The sequence below is a fragment of the Cheilinus undulatus genome, linkage group 13, assembly GCF_018320785.1.
Source record: "Cheilinus undulatus linkage group 13, ASM1832078v1, whole genome shotgun sequence".
NCBI classification, from domain to species: Eukaryota; Metazoa; Chordata; class Actinopteri; order Labriformes; family Labridae; genus Cheilinus; species Cheilinus undulatus.
Window position 1 is genome coordinate 28,763,130 of NC_054877.1, and position 24,912 is coordinate 28,788,041.

A 24,912-nucleotide genomic window follows, 5' to 3' on the forward strand; every position below is an offset into this window, starting at 1 on the left:
CAGCCGGGGTGCATGGACCCTCCATGAGTCATTCAACACCTCAGACAGTGACAGATTCACCCTTGCGGCCTTCTGCATCCCAAGGAACAGTGAGATTGACCTCGTGGGGCCATGAGGTCAGACTACCTCTCAGGTTCAGAGAGACTTAATGACCGTTAAGATAACAGAGCCAAGAGACATTATGTCAGCTTGGAAGTTTAGTATTGTTTGTTCATTTAAATGCACTTTTCATCTGGGAAAAGTTTAGAGGTTGTACCTTTAATGAGGAAATGTAATGGTTATTGGAGAATATTTCTGAGTTTATTTCATTATTCAGCACAGAATATAAACAAGTGTATGTTTATTTTTAAGGCCTTATTGTTAGAATATTGCATGGGGTTATTAAGTTGACTAATGCTGAAATGCTACAAGGACTTTATGTTCATCAGGATTTAAGTAAGAGCTAAAAATGAGGAATGTGTCATCCTTATAACTTCTGTTGTCCTATATACAGGTTTAAGACTTAAAGAGGGTAGATGTGGTGAGATGTACCTGCATACGCAGTGGGATTGTGTGTCACTTGATGATGACGTCAGTGGGGAGCAACGACTTTTGTATAGAATAGGCAGAGAGTTGCGATGATACGCTACCGTTGGTTAGCTGGAGAATGCTAATAAAAAGTTTGTGTTAACTTGGAACATTAAGTGTGTTCATTCAAATGACATAATCATTTTGAAATCCTTATTTATGCAGCATTTTTGTTTATGACAGGTATGTAGGAAGGAGTGTTTTTGAGGTCTTTGAAAATGACTGACTTATTTCTATCAGCATAGCTGACCTTTTCTGTCAGATTTAAGATGCTAGACCTTGACTTCCAGCTCTTTAACTGAGCAAGTCAGGTCCTTTTTTTTCTCGTTTATTTTCATGTATTTTTTTTAGGGCTGTCAATAGATAAAAACAATTTAAGAATTTTAAGGATTTGAATTTTTCTGGATTTTACAGAGCTCCTATTCTGCTCTGAATATTGCTGTTTATGTTTCCCTGGCTTTTTGCTCTTGCTGTGTGTAAAGCACTTTGTAAACAACTGTATTTAAAAGTGCTATATAAATAAAGTTATTATTATTATTACTACTACTTTTTAATTTGTTCTAAATGTACCATACAGGACTATTTCTCAAAATTTAAATATCCTAATTAACACAAGTGGACAAATATGTGTTCTTTATGCAAATGTTTGTTCATTTCAACAACCCAAAACAATGACAGACAATGTCCCAAAAAATCTCTCGACTAAGCTCAAAGATACTGAAGGCTCCAAAAATCTGCTGAGAGAATAACATGGTAAACTCAAGCCCAACAAGGACAACAGATGGAGATACTGACCTTAATGTAACATTACTGAATAATACCACAATGTAGTGTCGAACTTTAGACTTCTAGAATTTAACTCCTTTGTTCTCAGCAGCTTAACAGAGAACAACAGATCTCATCATCACACATGGACATAAAGAACATGGTCAGTATTCCTGATCCTTCACACTACAGCAGAGAATTTCAGTCTCACATGAGGGAAACTAGAAAAGCACTCAAAGAGCACAGACCTCCGCTATTATCCCTATCTCCCAATAGTAAAGAATCCTTTTAAAAATTCCTGGATCTGTCCCCATGTTTTTTTTGTTTTGGTGTTTATTTACAGTCCCAGTCAATCATTTCCGCGTGTAAGATTTGTTTTCTCCGAATACTTTCATTTTCAAGCAGGCGCTGAGTGTGGATGGGAGAGGGGGTAAACGGACCGTTAGGAGACATGATCTGACCAGTCAATATAAAGGGACAGCGCAGCTATGGAGCCAGTACATAACAGAAATAGATGAATGAATACATCATACTGGCCCAAAAGTGTGTCAACCCACCGGGAAATGCCCGGTATGCAAGATAGTGAGTCCATCCCTGCTTGCAGCGTTTGTCTGAGCATCTCCATTGTAAACAATCCAGCATGGCTATGGCCTGTATCCATTTCTGCTTGCTAGCACTGCATCATGACGGCGCCGCTTCCTGATCTGGCAAACCACGGGATGGGTCGAGGGTCTCACAGTACGCGCATGCGTTAATTGTGCGACAAAAAAATTAGCGCCGTTAAAAGTAATTTGAGTTAAGCGATAATAACGCGGTAACTTTGACAGCCCTAATTTTTTCTTGTTATCCTATAGATTTATATCTCATTGATTCAGAAAAAAACAGATTTTTTAAAGAGATTTGCATGTTTTCAAGTGAACACAATACAGTTCTGTACATTTACGGTAGCTTTTTGCAATAGCTAAGTGCCTTGGCCTTTAGCATACAAATGTCATTGCTCATTCTAAAGAGAACCACAGTTATCCTGTAAAACACAAAGCAATTTTAATGTTTTTGACAAACCATACCATTGATCCTCACTTTGAGCGCCTTTTCAATATTTTAATCACAGATAAACCTCCCATCATAATAGACCTACATGTATTTTGAGCCACAGGAACACCCCAAAAATGGCACCAATATGCAGGATATTACTGACATGATATTAGTATCATGTCAGGTATCATAATAACTTATCTTCTATATCTAACTTTATCTTCTTGTTTTAATATTCTTTAGTGTATATATCTATATTGGTGTTAGCTAAGGATGTTCCTAAGCATCTAGTTCCCTATTCGGCTAAATACTTATTTACATTTTGTGTCAAACTTCCGGCCCACCAGCAGGTGCCATAAGGCCGGCAAGACGTTTAGGGAAAAAGATGGACATTTTTAAAAAATATATTAATTTTCAATATTTACTATATATTTATTAGGTGTTTGAAATACCAACTTTCACTCATTTTTAACCGTTGTACCGATTAACCGCGTGCATCCCTTGTATTGGCTATAATGAGTCAGGATAAATTGGCACATCAGATCTAGACAAAAACCCAGCACTGGGCATCCCTATTGCATACAAAGCCACTGACAGCTACCCTCTTGAAAATGGTCTTAATGTATAGATCACTCAGCCCTGGTGGCATCTACGTCTATACATTTATGTCCCTGTATGATATGTTTAAGCTAGTTTGCAAAGCATGCCAACACTCAGAGTTAATGTTCAAGATGGTACAAACATGTTTCCTTACAATATTGACCTTTTTTGTTTTTGAAAGGCTCATTTTTTTTCTTTGTTGACTAAAATAATTGGCTAATGATCTTTTCCCTGTAGATTTGTGATGCTGTTCTTTCATCAGAACAGAGCTTGTGCTTTTTTGCTCCTTGGGAAAAAGAATTTCTGACTGAGGATTTTCTTTTGAATTTTTACTGGAAATCTCTAAACCTTCTTTTGGCAACAGCAAGAAGACATGAGTGAGCATCAGAATAGCAGTCCCGTAGATATAATTTAGCTAAAGCTGAGGACAACAGGACTGGCAGAAACAGAGCCAGGTTTACAATAGAGTCAAACTGTCAATCTTTTGTTCCTCTTCCAAGAACTGACAGAAGATGGGAGGTAATTCCTCGCCTTTCCTTTTTCTTTTAATCATGCCTCACAAAACTATTACCTCCAGAGAGCGACAGAGTGAACAACAGAATAACACCTCCAGATGAGTGACAGACAAAGTGGTGAGCGGGGAGAGGAAGAATATGAGGGAAAAGGAATGAAAGGAAGGTCATTTCATCATCGGCATAACAAAATAATACTAACATGATAAAAGCTCTTTAGAAAAGCCACGCTTAAGTTTCGTAGTTGTTATTAATTCGCTTTTGACCAACAAGTCTGCATGTGTGGCTGCGAATTGAACCAACACAGAATTAATTTTAAAGAATTAATTGTTTTGAAGTGTTGATTTGTTGCAACAAAAGACATTTTTGAACCGAGTGAACAGGCATTTTCACAAATCAAAAATAGGGAAGAAAAGGGATTGAGCTGAATCAGGTATTCTCTTCCTGCTCCCTTCATGCATCTTGCACTCTCTCCATTTCTCTCACAGCCTCCCTTTGTGCTCGCTGTGTCTGTGTGGTGACTAATCACACTCAAAGCATCTAATGACTCATGCAGCTCTGGCCCGGGCCTCGGATGGAGAGGAGACTCTGGAAAGCTGCTTGTCCCTCCAGCTCCAGGATTACACACCCGTTCCTCTCACACCGACACCATTGATCTGACTGGGCACAGGGACAGAGGTTGCTTAAAAAGAGCTCAATAGCGCTTAGGAGGAGCCAAGCTAAGAATTGGCTGGATGTGTGTGCAGTAAAGCGCAGAGAGGAGGCAATTTAGATCACGCTGAAGGATCCTCAACTGACAAGTGAAGTGAAAAAGAGACAAAGGAGGGTAACTGTATGAGTCAACTTTGGTTTATAGTCAAATCAAATGGAGGTTACACCTTTCTTTTATTTTCTTTCATGTTCAGCATTGAACAGATATAAAAGAAGAAGACTGTCAAAAATGTTAAACATGACTCACCAATTTCTGCACATAAATGACAGACTGACATCTGTCATAATATATGTTTGCTAAGCCCAACAAACCTGCAGAGCATAAAGTCAGATTTACTCTTTTTCTCTTTCCAGCCTATTCCTGCCAAGATTCCTGTTGTTGTTGTTTTGCTCATCATGCGCTGAAGGAATATTTCTGACTCAAACGTCCATTAATGTCCTTACATTCACTTGGTTTATACATGGGATTATACAAAATTATAATTTGGTATCATTATGTTTTGGTTATGCAATCAGAATTGTCATACTGCATGCGAGAATTGGATTGTGCCAGGATCAGTTTTGACTATGAAAGATAAGCAAGCAAGTCCAAATGGATGAAGGTCAACATTTAATTGTGTTCAACCATTTTGGGCTGATATGAACCCCTTTAATCCGACTTGGAATAAATCTTTTCAGTCCATCTTTGAGTTACATAAGAATTAATAATTGGGATTTAATCAGCTGATGCTGGTTTGAGTTGATTCTTTCACAAAGTTGCAAAACTGAGCAATAATTAATTCACCCCAGGCCATTGTCTGCTGCTTTCTTGTAGCTGTTTCTTCTAAAAGTGTTAAAATCATTCTCCTCTTTCACTCAGTGCCCTCATCCCATTTCTATAATCTCTAATTTGAACAGAAGGATCCTTCCTTTCAAGTTAGAGCTATACATTATATAACCTTCACAATCCATACACTACAGTATAGTGTTCTCATGAAACCAACATTTTAATTTTAATACAAATATTAAGTAGGGATGCAAAATTTTGGCCACAATAATTATTACTACTTAATTACTATGATCAGCACTGAGATCTCAACTATCAATCACAGTTTTCATTATAAGGACTTTTGAGTATTGTTCAAGGTTTAAACCTTAAAATCAGTTGCCAAGGCTGGACTGGGACAAAAAAATCTGACCAGGCATTTTTGGTCTACAGCTACTCCCTAAAACTGGCCTTACATGACCCAGCATTAATCTACAATTTCCATACACAAGCAAAAATATGTAGTGAATATCAGTAAACAAAAGGTAAGTAATCAGTATTCACCTAATCTAAGAACGTCCATCCATCCATGTTCTTCCAGTCTGGGGCCAGGTCGCAATGGCAGCAGGCTAAGCAAGTCAGCCCAGTTATCCCTCTCCCCAGTGACATTTCCCAGTCCTTCTTTGGGGATTTCAAGGCATTCCCAGGCTTGATGAGATATTTAATCCCTCCAGCAAGTCCTGGGTCTACCCTGGGGTCTCCTCCCAGTTGGATGCACTAGAAAGACTCCCACAGGGAAGTGACAAGGATGAAGGAGGAGCTCCCTCAGGATTTCCATATCTCAGGGATTACCCAATCTCTTAGGCTGAGCCCAGACACCTTCCTGAGGAATCTTATTTTGACCACTAATTCTTTTGGTCATTAACCAGAGCTCATGACCATAGGTGAGGGTTGGGAGGTACACTGACCAGTAAATCAAGGGCTTTGCCTTCCGGCTCAGGTCCTTCTTTGCCACCATTTTGGTTTAGTAAAATATCTACAACACAGCTGACCCTCCCCACCTGGAGGAAACAATCCACCATTCTCCAGCAGAGAACCATGGCCTCAGACTTGGAGGGGCCGGCCCTCATCTGACTGCTTTACACTCAGCTATAAACCTCTCCTGTGTATGTTGGAGGTCCCTGGCTGTGGAAGCCAACAGAAAGCAGAGATAAAATTCTGAGATCACCCAATGGAACACCCTTCTCCCCCTGACTGTACCTCGCCATCCTGACCATGAAATCACAAATTGGAGATAAGGGAACAACATGCACAAAGAACGTGTTGGACTTTGGACCCAGGATGCAAATAAAGCTCTCACTTTGGCTAAATAGGGACGTGATGGCTCACTGCAGCAGCCTCATGACCCCATATTCCTGCAGCGCCCCCCAGATGACCCCCCTCGGGACAGCTGTAAACCTTCTCCAGGTCAACAAAACACACATATCCTGGATGAGCAAACTCATGCTCTCTCAAGAAGTTCCATTTGGTCAGTGTGAACAAAAGAATACCGTACTTGGGCCCCAGGTCCAAGTCCACTTGAAGAGGTGGTCTTAGGAATGATTCACGACTCGTCAGGCATGGTTCATGGAAGATGTGATTGCAATCACGACCAGGTTCTTGTTACTGGTCAGCTAGTAGAGTTGTTGAGTCGATTCTAAATGACTCCTGTCTCTTCAGAAACTGGAGGAATGGTAAGAGGGTCGCTATTAAATCATACAAAGATCCATAGTATCATAAAGAATGGACTCCATTTAAAAGCATAAATGAATACTAATATCCAACTGGTTGTTATGATTTTCTCTTGCTCTGTCAAACTCTTGCCGCAAGTGTTAGTGCTTAACTGTTTTGAATAAAGTGTTAAAAAGCACCAAACTTTTGCTTTATTGTGCAATACTGCAACGATGCGTCCTTTCCACTGGGAAGGACATTAAAAAGAGCATCCACCAGAGGACATGGTCTCATACAGACCTTGACTCCTCCTTCACTTCAGTCCAAATGATATTCAGTTGTTTCCTGCCCAGTTGTTCTGTTGTAGTTGTTTGTAGTTGTCAGTCCCTGTGCGGAGGCCGTGTAATATATCTATGATCATAGATTCTAACCAATGCACAGCCTTTGCTCAAAAAGTCCTGCTATTTTTCTGAGTTTTCTTTTAAGTTATGTTTTGTTAATTTGGCTTGGACTGTTGGCTTCTCTGCTTGACTGTGCCTCATGATACTCAGTTCAGCTGTATTGCAACCGTATCAATAAGCTTCCAGAAAACATGAAAACCATGTGGATGAAATAAACACACTACTGGAAGAATCAAACAATAGACAAACTTTAATACTTCAAAATCCACAAGGTCTGGAATCCCCAAAGTGGTCGACTGGGTTAGCATATTGAAACATTAAGTGCCATGATTAATGTTTAAATATATTTTATACCCATTAAACCATTGAAAACCCCTTTTAGCATTACAGATGGATGCATTGCAATCTTGAGAAACCAGTCCCGTCTGCAAGGAAATGAATTTCCATAGGGTAAAGGTTAACTCTGAATTACTGCACTGATTTGCAGTGACCCTTCTCTCAAAGTATAAAAGTTGGCTCAGACCCTGCCAGGAAAATGTGTCCAACTGAATAACGGAGCCATCAGTTATACTTTGAATTTCCACATCGGAGAAAAGTGCTTTACTTGTAAAATTACCTGACTGTGTCTACCAGATCTCCACACTTTTAGGGCTACAGCATTCAAAGCAGACAACAAACTCACCCTAGCTAGTCACCAATTAATTAGATTCTTAATATTTTTACAAGTTTGCTCCCAGTTCACTACTTAAACTGTAGCACAGACACCGGCCACAAGCTGTCGCTACAGCCACAGACTGACCACTGCCCTGGCTACTGGGTCCTCTCTTTTGGCTCAACTGCCAAGACGTAAACAAGCACAGTGAAAGGAATATAGCATGTGATAGAAGTAGTGCATCTATCAGAATAAAGGAAATTAAGATAGAAATGTTTGTAGGCTGTGTAAGATTGCACTGATTCATCAGCAAAAGCAACACGTAACCACGTTTAGTGAAGGTGAACTAAATGTGTCTCACAACCTGGGTGCTGACAGCACATTGAGGAAGGATGGACAGGAGGTCTTTGAGCATGTCTGTGACCACAACAGGTCAGTCATAGAGCGCTGAAGCAGCCTCTGTGGTGCAGCAGGTTGGCGTGCTCCTGCTGCTGCAGTGAATGCTTCCAGGATCAGTAAATCTCACATGCAGAGTCTTGTTGAGTTTTATTGAGCCCCAAAAGGCTCAGGTAAAAAATAAAGGCATTTGGGGCTCCAGTTTAGCTCAGATGGTGAAGTAGGTGCCCATGTTCAGAGAGACTGAAGTCCTTATCATTCTGGTCGTAAGATTAATTCTTGGTCTCTGTGCTGTTTGGTACATTAGTTTTGATGCTCTCTAGTCTCTCCTCACATTCCCTCTCTCTCTTTAGCTGTCCTATTAACAAAGGTAAAAAAGCTAAAAAAGGATCTTATAAAAAATTGACTGTTCTCCAAGTGTTGTCTTATGTTTAGACTAGTTGGTTAGTTTTAATTCAAATTTTTATTTACTAACAATGAAACTGTTTTGGAGGATCCTCCCTAATTAAAATAATTTGTCACCCAACTGTACAAGATACACCTACAGTACTGTGTAGAACTTTTAGGCATGTTTGGTCCAAAAATTGAGGTTGAAGTAGGGCGTAGATACGGCGAGTAAGCCTTAGGAAGTAGGACTGACACACCCTAGGTCTTGCTCTAGATACCCTTGCATATTACCAGGGGCATGGGAAAATAATCTGTTGAAAAAAATAACAAAACTCGTCAGGATGCCACAAGCATATTACCAGGGGTGTAAAGGCCTGGACAAAAGAAATGCTGTTGAGCCTGACCTTGGCTGCCCCCCCCTCTCCAGCCCTAGGTTGTGGCACATTTGGCCCCATGATGTGCATGACTGTATATCTTTAAATTTTGACATGATTTGTGAGTAAAGTTTCCATTACCGTTCTTTTAACTCTGTCTTTTGTCACTACTGGGTCCTGAGGGAAATCTGTGGCAAATAGGGTTGGGTATCGTTTGGGTTTTTCCAAATACCGGTGCTAAATCAATACTTTTTATACAGTGCCGGTGTCTAAATGGTCCTGGAATCGATACTTTTGAAGGGAAAAAATTGTGTGTTGAAAAATCTTTACATATATCAGTCAAACATGGGATAAGAATAGGAAACCTGTGTAACTTAACATGTAAATCACACAAATTACATTATATATTTCTTGCAATACATTGGGTGGCAGGGTATCAAAATGAAGTATCGATATCTGTGTTGTAATTTGGTCCAGTAGGTATTGGATGTTTTGGTACTGGTACCATATCCGTACTATTTTCAATACTCATCCAAATTGGTAAACACTTCTCAATGCTCATTTGTCTGGGCTACATTTGTTGGCTTTTCTTTTAGGATATTTCTACTAATGCAAACAAGGACCAAAAAACAAATAAATAACCTAAATGATGCAAAATGCTTAGTCTAAGAAAGCTCTCAAGTCATCACAATGAGAGCTCCCCTTTTCATATTATCAGTCATTACTATAAAAAGCTTCAAGTTTTCACTTCCTTTGAAAGCAGGAGGTTGTAGGAATTCTTTGTTTAAATAACCAGCAATATCGAACAAAATAATGATTTCTGTGTCAAAGGTCTAACATACAGAGGTACAATCTGTCTTCATAACCACCATACCAGCTGTGTCTTAAGACAACAGATGTCAAAGGTGAAGGTTTTGAGGTTGCTCCTGGTAGCAGAGTCAATAAAGGATCAGGTGCATGAGGTAAAGCTTTCACTTTGAGTGTATTAAGCCGTGATTGCACACACAAACACTGGCTACCACAAACAGGCCACCGTGCAAAAATACAACCATGTGTCTGTCCATAGAGCGGAGCAGTCAGACTGTGAAATAAAACAGAATAAAACACACAAATATGGACATGCTGTTGAGACATCATCCAAGAAATTCTCATCTGTAATGATGTGCTGAGTCTGTGGAATATCAACGAGGTGAAAAAAACACAGAGCTTGTGTCCTTCAAATGTTTACGACCAGTGCCCGGAGAGGCAGACGCTATCTCTTTATTCCCATATCAGCAGCTAACAGCTTCAAGAAAGAAGTGCTGAGTGTACATATTTCAAAACACTGTCACATCAGGAGAAACATATAAAAAAGTAACACAACCGCAGTGACTAATAATATCTCAGAGGGTGATTAATCATTCTAATCTTTTCTATGCTACAGAGGCTGGAATAAAACTTTGTTGCCTTCTCCTCGGCCGACTGTAAAACCAAACATTTGTCTTCCAGCAGTCACCACCTTGGAGGAGAAGAGCCCCCCTCGGCCAAAGACAAAGAGAGGGACCTTTCTCTTTGTGTGGCTGAGCTGTTCAGCTGTGGTCTCATCTACGCCTGAAACGATTGGCCTGGTGGGCTGCTCTAGTCCCTCCCAGGCTAAACACTAAAAGTGATTGATGGATTGGTTTGTCCAATCCCTTTTGGGTTTTGGCGACTGGGGGAAATCGCCGGGCCAGAGAGGGTTTGAAATATTCGACAGAGAGAGAGAAAAGACACAGAGCTTGTCATGACGTCCAAATCCAGCAGCTCATAATTTAACTATTCACTGCTCTTTTTTTCTCCTATTTGACAAATGTTTGTGGTTAGGATCATTGGGGACAGAGATTTTGGGAGCTGTCCAGTGCTGAAATGTGGACAGTTTGAGCTCCAGGAAAGTCACTGTTACATAAAAGCCTCCCCCTCTGATTGGAAAGGGACCACAAAGTTCAAAGACATCATAAAAATTCGCCTTTGGTGTGCAGTCAAAGTTGTATTTCCTGTTTATGAATTACAACTAGGCCAGACAAACACTACTAATCTCATCCTCATCCAGGCAAAGTCAACACATTTTCAGGCAAAAGCAACCATAAAGCAACAAGCCTGTGGCTGCCTCAGAGGTGAAGCTTATGTGGATTGTAACTTGGTGACTGCTGACTCTAATTTGCATTTATATAACCCTATTCTGTTAACTATTAGCACTGTATTAAGGGGAAAAAACCCTGTATTCGCATAAGTGACATATAAAAGAGGGCACTTTCCAAGCAAAAAGAACAATATAAAACCCTTGGATAATAATAACTTTACTTTCTAGTGAAAATATACCATCAGCAAGACTTATTCACAACAGCAAGCTAGAGAAAAGGCTGGCAGGGCTAAATCATATTTATTTCATTATATTTTGAGGAATTACAGCACTTTAGGGTGCAGCAAATGACTGTGCTCATCATTGATAATGCTGCAGGTTTTTTCTCAGTCTTACCCAAGAGAGATGTTTATGATTTTTTTGTTCTGAGCCATGACTAAAAGATACATGAAGAACTTGCAGCATTTGAGCCTTGCAAATAATTATCATCTTATCAATCAGTGCTCATAAGAGTAGTCTCATTTAACCTAGAATTAATGCTAGGGAATTATGAAAACACATCATGAAATTTCTAATTTTCTTAGACAAAAGCAAAGGTGATGAAATTATAATGGCAAAGATCTTCCCATTGTTGGTTTGATGGTTTCTGCCAATTCTTTGACCCAGTATTGACTGACCCATGAATCAACTCCTTCTGCATTTCTACAGCATTTCATTAGTGTTAAAGCCTCTTACATTCCCCTTTTTCCATCCCTCCACAATACTAAGTGACTTCTCATATTAGCCACATATGATGAGCAAAGTGAGTCCAACTCCGTAAAGTGTGCAGCAATGGGCGTCCAGGTCGCTGAACTGAGCTCCTCCACTCTTATTTTAGATTCAGACCCTCTTCTCCCCCACAACATGGCTCTGTGATCCCTCTGAGTGCAGTCATTTACATACACACATGAGCACACAACCTCACACACACATGTTTGCTGCAATGTGGGTCTTTCAAAATACACTTACACGCATCCGCGTGGAATGAAAAATGCATGCTGTAAACTTTCAGCTTGCTCTCTTAGCCTAATTCCTTACCATTCTCCTGTCCTCCCCTGTTATCTCTCGCACACATGCATCCCCTCGTCTGGCGTTGACTGCTTAACCCTGTCCTGCTTTATGGTGCTGACACACAGCTGGTGGTGGGCGCGCTAACAAGGCCAAAGAAGAAAAGGCTTGGACTCCTTCAGACCATAGCGGTGAATAGGAAACAGAACAGGCTTTATTGAGCTGCAGGGACTCTCATATTCTCAGACAATACAGCTCATTTGTCAAGGTGACCTGAACTGTTCTTCTCCGTCACCGTGATTTGTACATGCCAGTGTTTGTTTACAGAGCAGCCAGCCATCAATAGAAGACTCGCAAGATCTGCTCTCATTCTTGGCACTGGACGATCATTCATTTCTGCATCATTTCTACACTTTTTAAGCCACTTGGGAGAAAAGTAAAACTAGTTTAGACAGCGCATGAAGATGGCAGTTTTAATGTTAAGACTGTTTCCATGCATGTTTGATGTTCTGCCCGGCTGACAGCTATGTAGGTGGACCAATATAAGATCTGATGTTGGCACACATTCAACTCATGCTGTGTGTTCACCAAAGGACTCTAATTTACATAATACATTTCAGAAACACCTGTTCAGATGTGCATCAATCAACATCAAGCTCACTGGCCTTTGATTTTTAATTACTATATCATCTATAAAGAAAGGATGCTGAAACCAAAAGTTCTCATGCAGACAGCATCTCCTGAGGGGAAACCATGTAAAGGACGCAGTAACAAGGTTACTTGGTGAGTTGATGATTTATGCATGCCTCTACATGGCTCGTAAATATAGACCAATATTAAAAGCTCTGAGCTGTAAATAATTAAAGATATCCCAAATGGTGCGATTTATGTGCGTCTGTACAGCTGAGGCTGTGATGGTGCGAGAGGAAGGCACTGATTGGTCCACTGGAATTACTTATAATCCAAACTAAGTATACATATTTATAAGTAGATATTACACGGATGAAGAAACTCTGCGATTTTCACTAATTTCAAGCTCCACTTTCACAGGAAGTGCGTTTTTATATTGCAACCAAGTAACTGAAACACTTTAACCAGGACTTACATCGATATCTGACTCAAATGATTGTTTCATAAATCTTGCATGCAAGCTGAATTTATTTTCGCGCGCTCAGTCTTACCTTTCCTAGCAAAACCAGAAGCGTCTCAACGGCGCAATCCTCAGGAATGCGAGCGGAAACCTTTGCGCCTCCGTGCAAGTGCTCCCCAAAGCTCCCAGAGGGTGCAGAGACCAAAAAATAAACGGCGAAGCCAAGGGTGAAACAGCACTTTGCAGATGCAGGAGGAGGTGTGAACGAGCGCTCCTCGTACTGGACTTTCCACTCCTTCTTCTTCTTCTGTGGTATCCTCTTCCTCACTGAGCAGCAGCAGCTGAAGCGTCGTTCATCCTCACACACCGATATCTGAAGGATCGGAATAAATGCGTGCGCACACACGTCAAGGTGCTCCGTCCGTCCCCCTCCTCAGCAGCTCTACGCCGAGGGAGAGAAGCTAGATCCGTTTGAACAAAGAGGCAAACGCTGACAGGCAGACGGCTCCAGCGCCCCCAATTCAAAGAGGGGTATATGAGGGGGAGGGAGGGGGTGGGGGTGTGTCAGAGAGAGAGAGAGAGAAGGGGGGACTTTATATGACCATAATCCGATTCCTGCATAAACCTCAACAGTTGATCCTGGTGTCTGTGAATCAAATTAAAAATTACCCATGAGCTTACAATGACAGTCTGACCACCAGCTGACCCCCCCCCACATCCTCATGTCACACACCACATGTCAACACCTCCAGTGAGTCTACCAGACTTGTGTAATCACAGCACATCCCTCAGGCCTTCTTTTTAATGAGACTAAACGTGATCATTCTGTGTCCATTCAATTCATTTTTCCAGGAATGTCTGACTGCAGAATTAATTCCAACAACTGCTGAGTGAGAGCACAGCAGCCTCAGATGCATCCAACAACCTGGCAACAGCCAACATCTCATCACTGCAGCGGGGTCAATACCAAACAGCGTCAGTCTTCATTAGCACATTATAAACAAAGGAAATCTGCAGGAAGCCCTGAGTGAGGCTGTCTGACCGCAGATCAGCTCCTACACTGATTTCTGTCAATGATAACGTGAGAAGAAGAGCAGCAGACTCTTTGTTATTCATCATACTGTAGGTCTGCGGTCTGCTGCTCCGTGCCCAAGATGGTTTTGAATTATGCATCTTCCCCGGTGGAGGCGAGGCAGGAGTTGGTTTTAGAATCTTAATAGAGCCGCTAATGATGGAGATCTCAATGAGTAATATGTTATTTGATGAAAAAGTCTTTACCTAAGGTAAACACTTGATTTCACTCTTTCAGTATGATTAAATGGAGAATTGAGGCCTCTGAAAGGACTGCAATCAATGAAAAATGTTCACCATAAATACACTGGTGCACACAAGACCTGTTATTATATTTAAAGTACAGTAATTGAATGGTCCAACTCCATAGGCTATAGCCCAAGACTGTGTGCCTCCAAACAAGAGTTTCAGGTCAAAACAATGCTAAACCAGGTAGTTTTAAGAGCTAATCTTTTTTATTTACTAATGCTGGGGTAAGACACGTCGCCTAATGTACACATAACATAGCAAGCAAGGTTCATACAGTTTGAGAGGAGTCTGTCTGCACACCGTTCATGTAAGACACCATCTTTGTCAGAACAGAAATACATGCTAAAACTTTAGAAACAAAATCTGATTAAACCTCAGTTTAGGGTGAGGGTTGGGATGACAAAAGTTAGGCTAAATGTTAAAAACCTGACCTGCAAACCCAATTACTAAAAAGTTAAATGAAGAGTAAACCGTCTGCCTACAGGCAATGAAAAGGTAAAACATAAAGCTCATGTTGCTAAAGCTAACCTAGCTACATGAACTCATGTCGAAACATTTAGCTAGCGTTGCTATGTTAGCTTCAGATAAATCTAACAAAGCTGAAGTGAACCACTGTTTGTGTAAATAGGTTCAATCTCATATTACACCTCTGAACTTTTTCTTTATTTTCTTTACAGTATGTTGCTTAGTCTGAAATCTCTGTAATGTGGTTATTTTACGTTGTACAAGACAGGCTGGCTGCAGACCGTACATCTCTGATGCTTCCTCTTGCAGACCTTTCACGTGAGACGCGATCTGTGTCAGAACCAAAGTGCCAGTTTGCTGGTACAACATATTTTCAGTTTGAGGTTTCTTTTTAATTCAACTTTATTTATAAACAAAGTCTGCCAGTTACACTCATGAAATAACCACATTACAAACAGACGAAACAACATTTCATAATAAAAATAGGGAATAAGGTCAGAGGACAAATCCGAGATTTAATAGAAGTAGTTACACAAATGATGGCTCGATTTAGCTCTGCTAGCTTTATCTAAAGGTAACATAGCTGTGCTAGCAACATGGATAGTGTTGCTAGCTAAGTTAGCTTTATTACTGTGAACTTTGGCAAACATAGATATCACAAATCTATTTAATTAATGTAGCTGTTAACATTTCCTATGTAGCTTAAGCAGATAATGGAGATACGTAAGCTACATTTGCTGCAATAGAATGTTTTCATGGTGGACAAGCATTTTTCCTGTAAGCAGAATTTCTACTCAGCTTTATTACATACTTTATAATCAGGTTTTGCAGGTCAGGTTTTTAACTTTTGGTATCCTAACCTTACCCTAATCCTAAACCGAAGTTAAGCCCAATTTCTTGAATGTTTTAGCGTGTATTTCCAGTCTTACAGAGACAGCATCTCTCAGAGGCCATCAGAGACGAATACTGCAGTCAGACTGTCTTGTACAAATTAGATTCTTACTATCGAAGCTTGAGGTGTTTGATAATTAACACTTGAAGTAGCTTTTGTGTTGTTACAGTTACAGCTACATTGGTTAGATAACACTCGGCTCATGTGTTAGTAAAATAAAACCAGCTTATTGGCTACTTTTTAGGCCGAACGTTACTGGTGTGCTGCAAAGCTAATGGAGACACTGCAGGCAAATGTAAGTCACATGCTGCCATGTTAGATCTGTACTGTTTTGATTGTGACAAGACATAACAGTGTTTTGCATCGGCTTATACAATGTAAACAAGATGATGCTAAAAATGCCAGTTTATAATGTATTTCTTTACAGATGCTATGTGGTGGTTTTGGTTTGCACTCATCTTATTTTGAAAGACTAGTTTCCATTTGTTGCTGCTGGTGTCTAACTTTGCTTCCCCTGAGGCCTCCCCTCCCCTCTACAGCGCTGAGGCTAATGGACCGCACCTGTGGCTGCTCTGCAATCAAGCGCTCTACTTCTCTGCAGCAGACAGATGCCTCAGCGCCAGAGTATTGTTTGCCACACACAGCGGTACAACAGCTCCTCTGCCACTTACCAGTGACACTCCTTGTATGATTGCAAATTCTCCAGGGCTCGTTTTTTGATCATCTCTTGCGTGTTCTTTTTTCCAGCGCCTCCCTCCTCGCCTCACGCCAGCCCAGAAACCCAGCACTCTCTCAGCAGCCTCACTCTCACTCTCACTCCTCCTGAGGATCTCCTCACCCCCCTGGAACTGTGGATTCCCCCCTCCCGAATTGCACTTAAATAAATCTGTTAAACCTTGGATTATTCTGGTCTGCATTCTGGGTCCACCACACTACCAACCACCACATGCTAAAGCCTGTGTGCCTTGCAAAGCCTATGGAAAACCTGCTAGCTAGTAATAGTATGCTGTCAAGCTCTTTTTAAACACTTTACATGATATAATTCACATTTTAGCTCCTATTTTAGCTAAGCTTACATTTTTCCTTTAGTAAGCTTGCACTCATCATACTAACTGCCTTACCTAATACAAGCTAAATAGTGCTAGCTAGCTTGTAGTAGCCTGTTATGTTTTCAGTGCTGGCTAAGGGCTAGCAATCTGTGCCTAATGCTTTGAAATGTAAACATTTTAAAATGTGATCATTTTCTAAAAAGACTTAAGTTTACGAAAGCATGTGCCTGTGCTGTATTTGGCTAACTTTATGTCCCTGAAAATAACATGACCTAGCAACTGGGTAAAAACCTCAGTTCATCATCCAACTAAAATGAGAGGACTCAGAACTAAAAGGAGAGCTTTTCCAAGCACTCAGGCAGTGATAAAGGTCAATTTAGATCTCCTTTTATCATTCCCTTCAACCACAGTCTGCCCATGGGTATCCAAGATCAGATGTAGAGCAAATCTCCATTTAAACATGCATAACCTAATATTTAAATTAAAGATGATGTTTCCAAAGCTACCAGGTTAGTAAAGGTGAGTTTATAACGGGTCTGTTTTAACATGTTCAGGAGGGTTCTCTGAGGCTTTTCTGCCCACATCTCCCTTTCTTGTATAAGCTGGATGAATCTGGCTCTTGCTTCAACATCTCCTTCTACTCCTCCTTCTGCTGGGTTCTGAGTAAGAGCTGTATGAATCCCCCCACTGCCCTGCCCTGTTTGTCTCTATTTTTTTTGCCGCTCTCACAGCACAGATGAGCTCCCCCATCAACAAACTTGTCTGTAAACGTGTCTGCTTGTAAAATAAACACACTGACTGGATCAGGAGCATCTGTAGCAGGCGTCAACCAGCGCTGGTATTTCAGATGCTGAGTTTCTGTGTATTTTGGTGAGCCAGTGCCTGCAGTTTGCACGTTTTTTATTCTGATGTCCTACTAAAGTATTACAAAACAAGCTATTGTGTTGAGGATGCCAACAAAACTAAAGCCAAGCTCTTATGTTTGAAACAAGATTAGAAATGAACCCAAATACAAGTATGTTTGCACGCTAAATATGATTAGATGACTAAAATATGTTCTCTGAGACATCAAACAGCTTTGTTTAATCTGAGTTTTGCATTCCAAAGGGGGATTTTTAAAGAACCTCTTTTTGTATTTTATGCAACAAAGACTAACACAAACACCAAGAGAGATGATTTAGATGTTTGAATAAACCAACATTTACAGAGAAGATGATTAGCTGGCTCAGGCTGGTTGCACAGATATCGTGTCTTGTCGAGTCACTCAGTACTACACCCACACTCCTGTAGATTTATGTGCTGACAAACTGAAAAGGCTTTTGTGTTAACCAAGGCTGCACTTGTCTCTTATTTGTCCTTTACTGTCATTTCTGCAGACGACAACAGAGAATCAGACAATGCCTATAAATGTCTTAAATATTTATAGAAAAAGCCCACAAACTGTAAGTCTACACTCTTCAATAACAGTAATGGACTGGATCAATACTTGTTATTGGAAACCACCATACCTCTGTGGACAGAAAAAGATCAGGGCTACCATGGATGGACATTTGGCCCTCAGCACTGATTCCAGAGGATCAATTTCTGGCTGAATTGTAACTGGTCTTTTCAGGTCAGTCCACCAATTTCATCTGGGGTTAAAGTTTTCACAGCCCGTCTCACAGCCCATAAATGAACGGTTATGGTTTAGTCTCAGAGCCAACATCAGAGTCATTCCCAGAGAAGGGACTATCTGGATAAATTCATTATGTGTTATCTGTCCAATACCAACCAGCAGACAGACAACCTAAGATACAAGCTTAACATTTAGTAACTTAAGAAACATGTCTCCATCAGAAGTGGATGAAGGCCAATACAGAGCTGAAATAGTTAAATACTGACTATAAAGAAACACAACTATTCATTAAACTAAGCTTTGCTTAGTGTGTACACTTGTGTGATTAATTTGCCTATCGATATTTCCAAGATATTTTGACAATCTTGGAACTATTGGCTATGATATGACAAAGATACATGCCCCAAGAAATGATGACCAGCCTTTCAACCATTCCTGTGTAGAAATTGGTTGGTGTTCAACAACTTCCTGCCAGTATTGTCTTTTACAGTACCAATAAAAAGTATTCAGCCCCTTGGATGTTTAGCATTAGAAATCAGTTGAGGTCACTGTAATCTGGCTTTTTTTCACCAACAAAACCCCCCAAAAAACAACAACAAAAACCTCTTTAATGTCAAAGTGAACAGATTTCTACAAAGCCATGTCAATTAGATAAAAAAATAATATATAAAATATGTGACTGCATAAATATTCACCCCCTTCAAGTCAGTATTTAGTAGATGCACCCTAGGTCTCATTCAGGCTTTTGGACACTGCAATTTTACTTCAACAGCCCTTTTCAAGTCCAGCCACAAATTCTCTACTGGATTGAGGTCTGGGCTTTGACTTGATTACTCCAGAACATTCAACTTGTTGTCTATAATTCCTGTCTGTGTAGCTTTCGTTGTATGCTTCGGGTCATTGTCTTGATTGTGAAACAAATCTGTCTCAAGCTTTAAGTTCTCTTGCAGACTGAATGAGATTGTCCTCCAGGGTTTTTCTATATTTTGCCAGATTACACCCTCTATCTTTACAAGCCTTCCAGGGCCAGCTGCCGAAAAGCATCCCCACAGCACGATGCTGCCACTTTGCTTTGGTGTGTTTGTGGTGATGTGCAGTGTTTGGTGTCCACCAAACATTGCGTCTTGTCTGACGGCCAAAAAGCAACATTTTGGTCTCATCAGCCCTAAGAACTTTCTTCCACTTGAACATAGATCCCCACATGCCCTTTGGTGAACTCCAGCTGAGATTTATATGAGTTTTCTTCAATAGCAGTGTCTTCCTTTAAGCTCTGACGGATGAAGAACCTGGGCAACAGTTGTATGCATCTCAGCTGCTGAAGCCTGTTTCCCCTTCAGAGTAGTCATAGGTGTCTTGGTGTCCTTTTTCAATAGTCTCCGTCTTGCATGGTCAGTCAGTTTGTGAGGACGGACTGATCTAGGCAGATTTACTTGTTCCATTTCTTGATGATTAGTTTAACTAAACTTTAGGAGATATTCAGTTCCTTGAAATTTCTTTGTACCCAACCCCGGTTTATACTTTTCAATAACCTTTTCTCTGAGTTGCTTGGAGTGTTCTTTTGTCTTCATGGTGTAATGGCAGACAGGAATACTCATTAACCTGTGAATGGACCTTCCAGACACAGATATCTTTATACTATAATCATTTGAGACACACCCTCTGCACTCAGATGATCCCCATTTCACTAATTGTAAGACTATTAGCACCAATTGGCTGGACCTCTATTGAATTAGGTCAGTCACTTTGAAGGGGGTGAATATTTATGCAGTTATTTTACTTTAGATGTCCTTACTTTGTAGAAATCTGTTTTCACTTTGACATTAAATAGGTTTTTTGTAATTTCTTTGGGCAAAAAAATCAAAATTATATTGACCATGATTGATTTAGAATATCAGTGAAAGGGTATTGAGGGGTAACATCCAAGGGGGGGCATGTATATTAATATACTACAAATGCTGTGCACATAGTCATGTTAATGGATGCATGCTCACACAAACACGGGGTGTCTCACACACACATATGGATTCTTGGCTCAGCCTTAATGTAAGCTTTGACTTTTAGAAATGTCAGGCGCCTCGCCAATCAGACAAACAATGTCAATCACTTCAGTAAGGGAGCAGCCATCCACACACAATAGAGAACACATAATACACAGGGGAGACAGGATGAGGACGATGACACAAAAATGACTTCTGGAAAGCTATTATAGCATCTTAACAGGAGCAGAAGAACACTGCCAGCTAACTCACGCTGCACTCATTAGGAAACAGAGTAATGAAGCTTTTCGTAGCATCGTGATTTCTCCTCACTGGCTGAGATGTGCTGTGTGTTTAGCCTCCTTAGTTCACGTCTGTCTTCTTCATGGGTGTTTTTTATGATCATTCTATGAGCGGGAAGAGATCAAACAGAGCAGTAACCGGACCACATAAAAAGACGGGAAACAGGAAATCCCCCAGTAGAAAGAAGTCTAAACTGAACTGTATTTTAAACTCCTCTGCTGATAAAGCAGTTGCTCAGACTTGGTTAAGCAACCATGCTGCGTTTAAGTGTTTCCGAGCCAAGAGGCCCCATCTGGACAGCAGCAGGGCAGACATGGAGGAAGTGAGGGCGACGAGGCGGGCACCATCGTCAACCACATGGAAAACCTTCATACTGTGGAACCACAGGCCTACTGTTCAGAGTCAGATTTGGCCTAATTTTTCAAATTCCTGGCACGACATAGATTGCCAGTACCAACACAATTACATTCTGTTTATGTTAACAGTAGCAGCTGGTTTTCCTTTCAAGGTTTAAAGCCGGCTGTGTGAAAAGAGAGGCTTGTATTTCAGTGGCTAAGTGGAAACTTAAATGTGAAATTTTACTGTGGGAATTCAGACTGACAGACAGACTTGAACTCAGGGTTCAGTAAGGATGACTGTCCTCAAGCACTCCTTTGAAGGTTTTCTGCTAACCCTGCCCTCCATTTACAGTGTAAATGGATGGCAGTGGAGGTCAGTTACTGTTTTGTCCTATATTATGATATCTCAATGACTTTTAGGTAAATTTGCATGAAATTTGGTAAGAACCTTCAGCTCATTGCTGCATCCAAACTGGATTCTCAAGCTTTTTGCTACATCATCAGGTCAAAATAAGACAATTTTATTCAGTGCCAAATAGCCATTGTTAGCATACTAGCACCATAAACATATATTGTGAGAATGCTTGTACAAGACAAAGATACTAAGTCTTATTACCTCATGCTACAAAGCAGAGCCTCACAGATCTGCAGGGCTATGGTTCTTTTCTTGCTGCTAACTGAATCAGTTAACTTCACACCTTTCTTTCTGAGCCAACTTTATTATTGCCAAACCGTTTTCCCTTTCTCTGCTGCTCGCAATTCACCACGTCCACAAGATTCAAATCTCGCCTTGTCACAACCAGCAGGCAATTTTTTTAGTCACCCCATGAAAATCCAGATCAGATCTATGCAGATCTCTGCCATTATCAAAGACTTTACTATTTCAGGGTGACATGTCTGTTCGACTTATAGCATGACTTCCTGCATACTGAAGCCTGTATCCATTTCTTAGGTGTCAAATACTGTCATTTGTCACTGCCTAAGGCATTTCATGCAGACGTATGAGGCACCCTTCAGCATATATATGAGACACACCAGCTTCAGCTTAGTAATGCTTAACATTCTGTGGTTAAATTACTTGTCAGAGAAAACACTGGTAGTGTGGTAAATACACTTAATTGTGCAAAGTCAGTTTTGCCTGTAGGTTTAGTGTGGTGACTGGCAAATAGGAGATCAGCACTTGGTTGGCTAAGCATAAGTTCAAACATAATTTAGATTAAATGACAATTCTGTTCAACTAGGCACTTAGAGAACACCGTAACAAACACTGCATAAAAGGAAATGCCCTTCACTGATTCAACACATAGGAATTTCAATGCCAATTTTAATGTACTTTCTACAAAAATAATTGGGTTATTTTTCATGTCAACTAGTTAGACCCTGTAAAGTGAACGTGGATTTGTATTTGGGTTTGTTGTATGAAAGGTCCCTGTGTTGGCTCAAGTCTCTGTTATGATGCTTTAAATGATCCATAAGCCACTGTGGCTGGCAGATTTGGCAAATTTACCTCTTAATGAAAAACAAACAAAAAAAACTGCATTTAACTGACTGTTTACTTTCAATAAATGCAGTAACATCAGCTAACCACAGACTGTACTGAGATGAACTGCTCTGTGATTTTATATTGAAGTGTTAACGGGGCGGGGTTGATCTCCACATATTTCCCCCACCCAAATTAAACCAAGCCATGAAAATGATGAAAAACTTTCTAACAGTCTCAATCCAAAATTCAGCCACATATAGATCTCAGTGTTTTCACATGTTTACAGCAACCGTATTCCAACATGTCTAGTGTGTCAAGACAGAAACTTTAGTTTTCACTTTACAGGGTCTTTTAAGGTAACTTCATGTCCCACTGGTGCTATCAACAGTGTTGCAACCTAAGGTAAAAAACAAGTTTCAGCTAGGCCTGTGCTCCAGAAGTTGATGCAGCAACATACTATCACGTCCACCTTGCCGATAAATGTATCAGTACAGATGTTTCAGAATCAATATGACTGTAAATGCTGTGACAGCAGTTTTAACATACATGTCCCCCAAGGAGCAGGTCACAAAAAGCCAGCAGATGGCAGCACTCATTAAACTGCGTGATGCAGGGTAGGCCTCACATGCCAGAACAAGTTGGTGAAACATGGATTATAATGTAGATCCACTAACTTTACAATGCAGATAGGTTTTCCAGACTCCATGTCGGTCATCGGGCAAGTCCATCTTGAAGAACGTTGTGTTGACCTGAACTCTGTTCGGACCAATCAGCATCATTTGAGGAGAATGAGGTGGTAGCTACGGGGGGGGGGGCTTAGTTATACTTGAAGCCGTTGCAATGTCTGCCTCCAGTGCGGTGATTACCTCAGCTGTAGCTTTAGCCTAGCATCAGTTTTACCAGAACTGACCCATGTTTCTGTATGAAATAGAGAATAAAAATAACACTAAAAGCTCAAGGGAGTAAAGGTTAGTTGTTTTGGTTGTATAATGGCTACTAGTGGAGTTTATAGCTCAACAACATTTTTTTCATTAAAACAACAGTAGAGAACAGCACTGAACGCTTTTCATGACAGGAAAAATGTTCTCACTTTTCTCCCGGTTTGCTTTGGCATGAATTTGCAATCAGTACAGGTGGGGTTTCCCAGTGAATCCAGTGGCTCCTCTACTGTAGCTGTTAGCTTTGATGTAGCTGTGTAAAGCAGCAGTTTAATCAGAACTAGACCATGTTTTTTTTCAAACAAGAGCACAGAGCCACACTGAAAGCTTGTCTTGGCAGAGAAGACATTTTTGCATGTCCACCAAACCGCATAGCATTCATTTTATTCACTAAGGAGCTCCGCCATTAACAATCTATAGTAGCGGAAGGCTGTCAGCTCAGTGCATGTGCACAACGTCATTTAGTTTTGTCACTCTGGTTGGGCCATCATGAATGTGACAGACAGAATGTTCCTCCGATCACCTTCTGAGGATTTTTTGAAAAATCCTGCCCTTCCAAAACGCTTTCTATGGGAGCTTTCTAGGCGAATGTGAAATACATTCATTCAATAGTTATGAAACAGTCTTTCTAGCATGCCAGGTTATAGATCGACTACCAGCAAGACAGAAAAGCAAAGACAAAAAGACAGGAATTGGACATGAGTCACGCAAGCTGTGTAATAAACAAGGTAAAACACAGCAGCAACACCAACCTTTATCAACACATGGCACCAAGCTAATGAGCAGTTAGCAACAACAGCTAGGCTCACCAGGCTAATCTGTGTCATCCCAACCAGCATTGAATGACACTCTTTCCCTCAACTTCTAAGCAGGATCAGGAGATCATGAGCAGCACTCCATACTTTATTTGTAAAGACAAGAGCTGAACAGCAGCAAGGTTTTAAGCAGTGTGATTAACACTGTTTAATGTTCACCTCCCGGAAACTGTGGTGCCGTTTTATGCAGAAGTAAAGCAAAAAGCCATTCTTATACATCCAAGTGTGCTTACTGTAAATAGAAACCAGAATATTCTGTCAAAGTATGAAAAACAACAGCAAGAGGGACAACAGAGAAGGCAATCGTCAGATCAAATAAATTAAATATTGTATTTGCATTTATCAACAGCTATGGGATTATAAAAAGACTATTTTAGGTTATTTGGATCTTTTAGGGTCTGAACTGAAGTATTTTAAAGCTCTTATACCTTTTACCATCAACAATAAGAACAACTGCTAGAGTAAATTCAGTGTATGCTTATCAAGACATGTATATCATCCCAAATAAATGTGTGTTGCAGTGCGTGTTGCCAGTGGTTTGTGTACTCCTTAAGGCTGTGGAAAATATTCAGCCCTATTCTCAACAATAGACTGTAGCAAGCATGGATGAAATCTGAGTGATGTCAGG

At 40.5% G+C, this 24,912-nt stretch overlaps 1 protein-coding gene across 5 annotated transcripts in view; it reads right to left on the reverse strand.

Annotated features, from left to right (window-relative positions):
- The window catches only part of LOC121519726 (neurocan core protein-like), an 89,256-nt gene extending 75,713 nt beyond the window's left edge, over positions 1 to 13,543 (reverse strand). For 4 of the 5 annotated variants that reach the window (XM_041802567.1, XM_041802566.1, XM_041802565.1 and 1 more), the window contains exon 1: positions 13,182 to 13,543. The gene's annotated coding sequence lies outside the window, so the exon portion shown is untranslated. Of the gene's footprint in view, positions 1 to 5,499; positions 5,615 to 13,181 lie in introns of those variants that run through there. The other variant, XM_041802563.1, reaches the window with a different exon arrangement.
- Between the last annotated feature and the right edge of the window lie 11,369 nt (positions 13,544 to 24,912).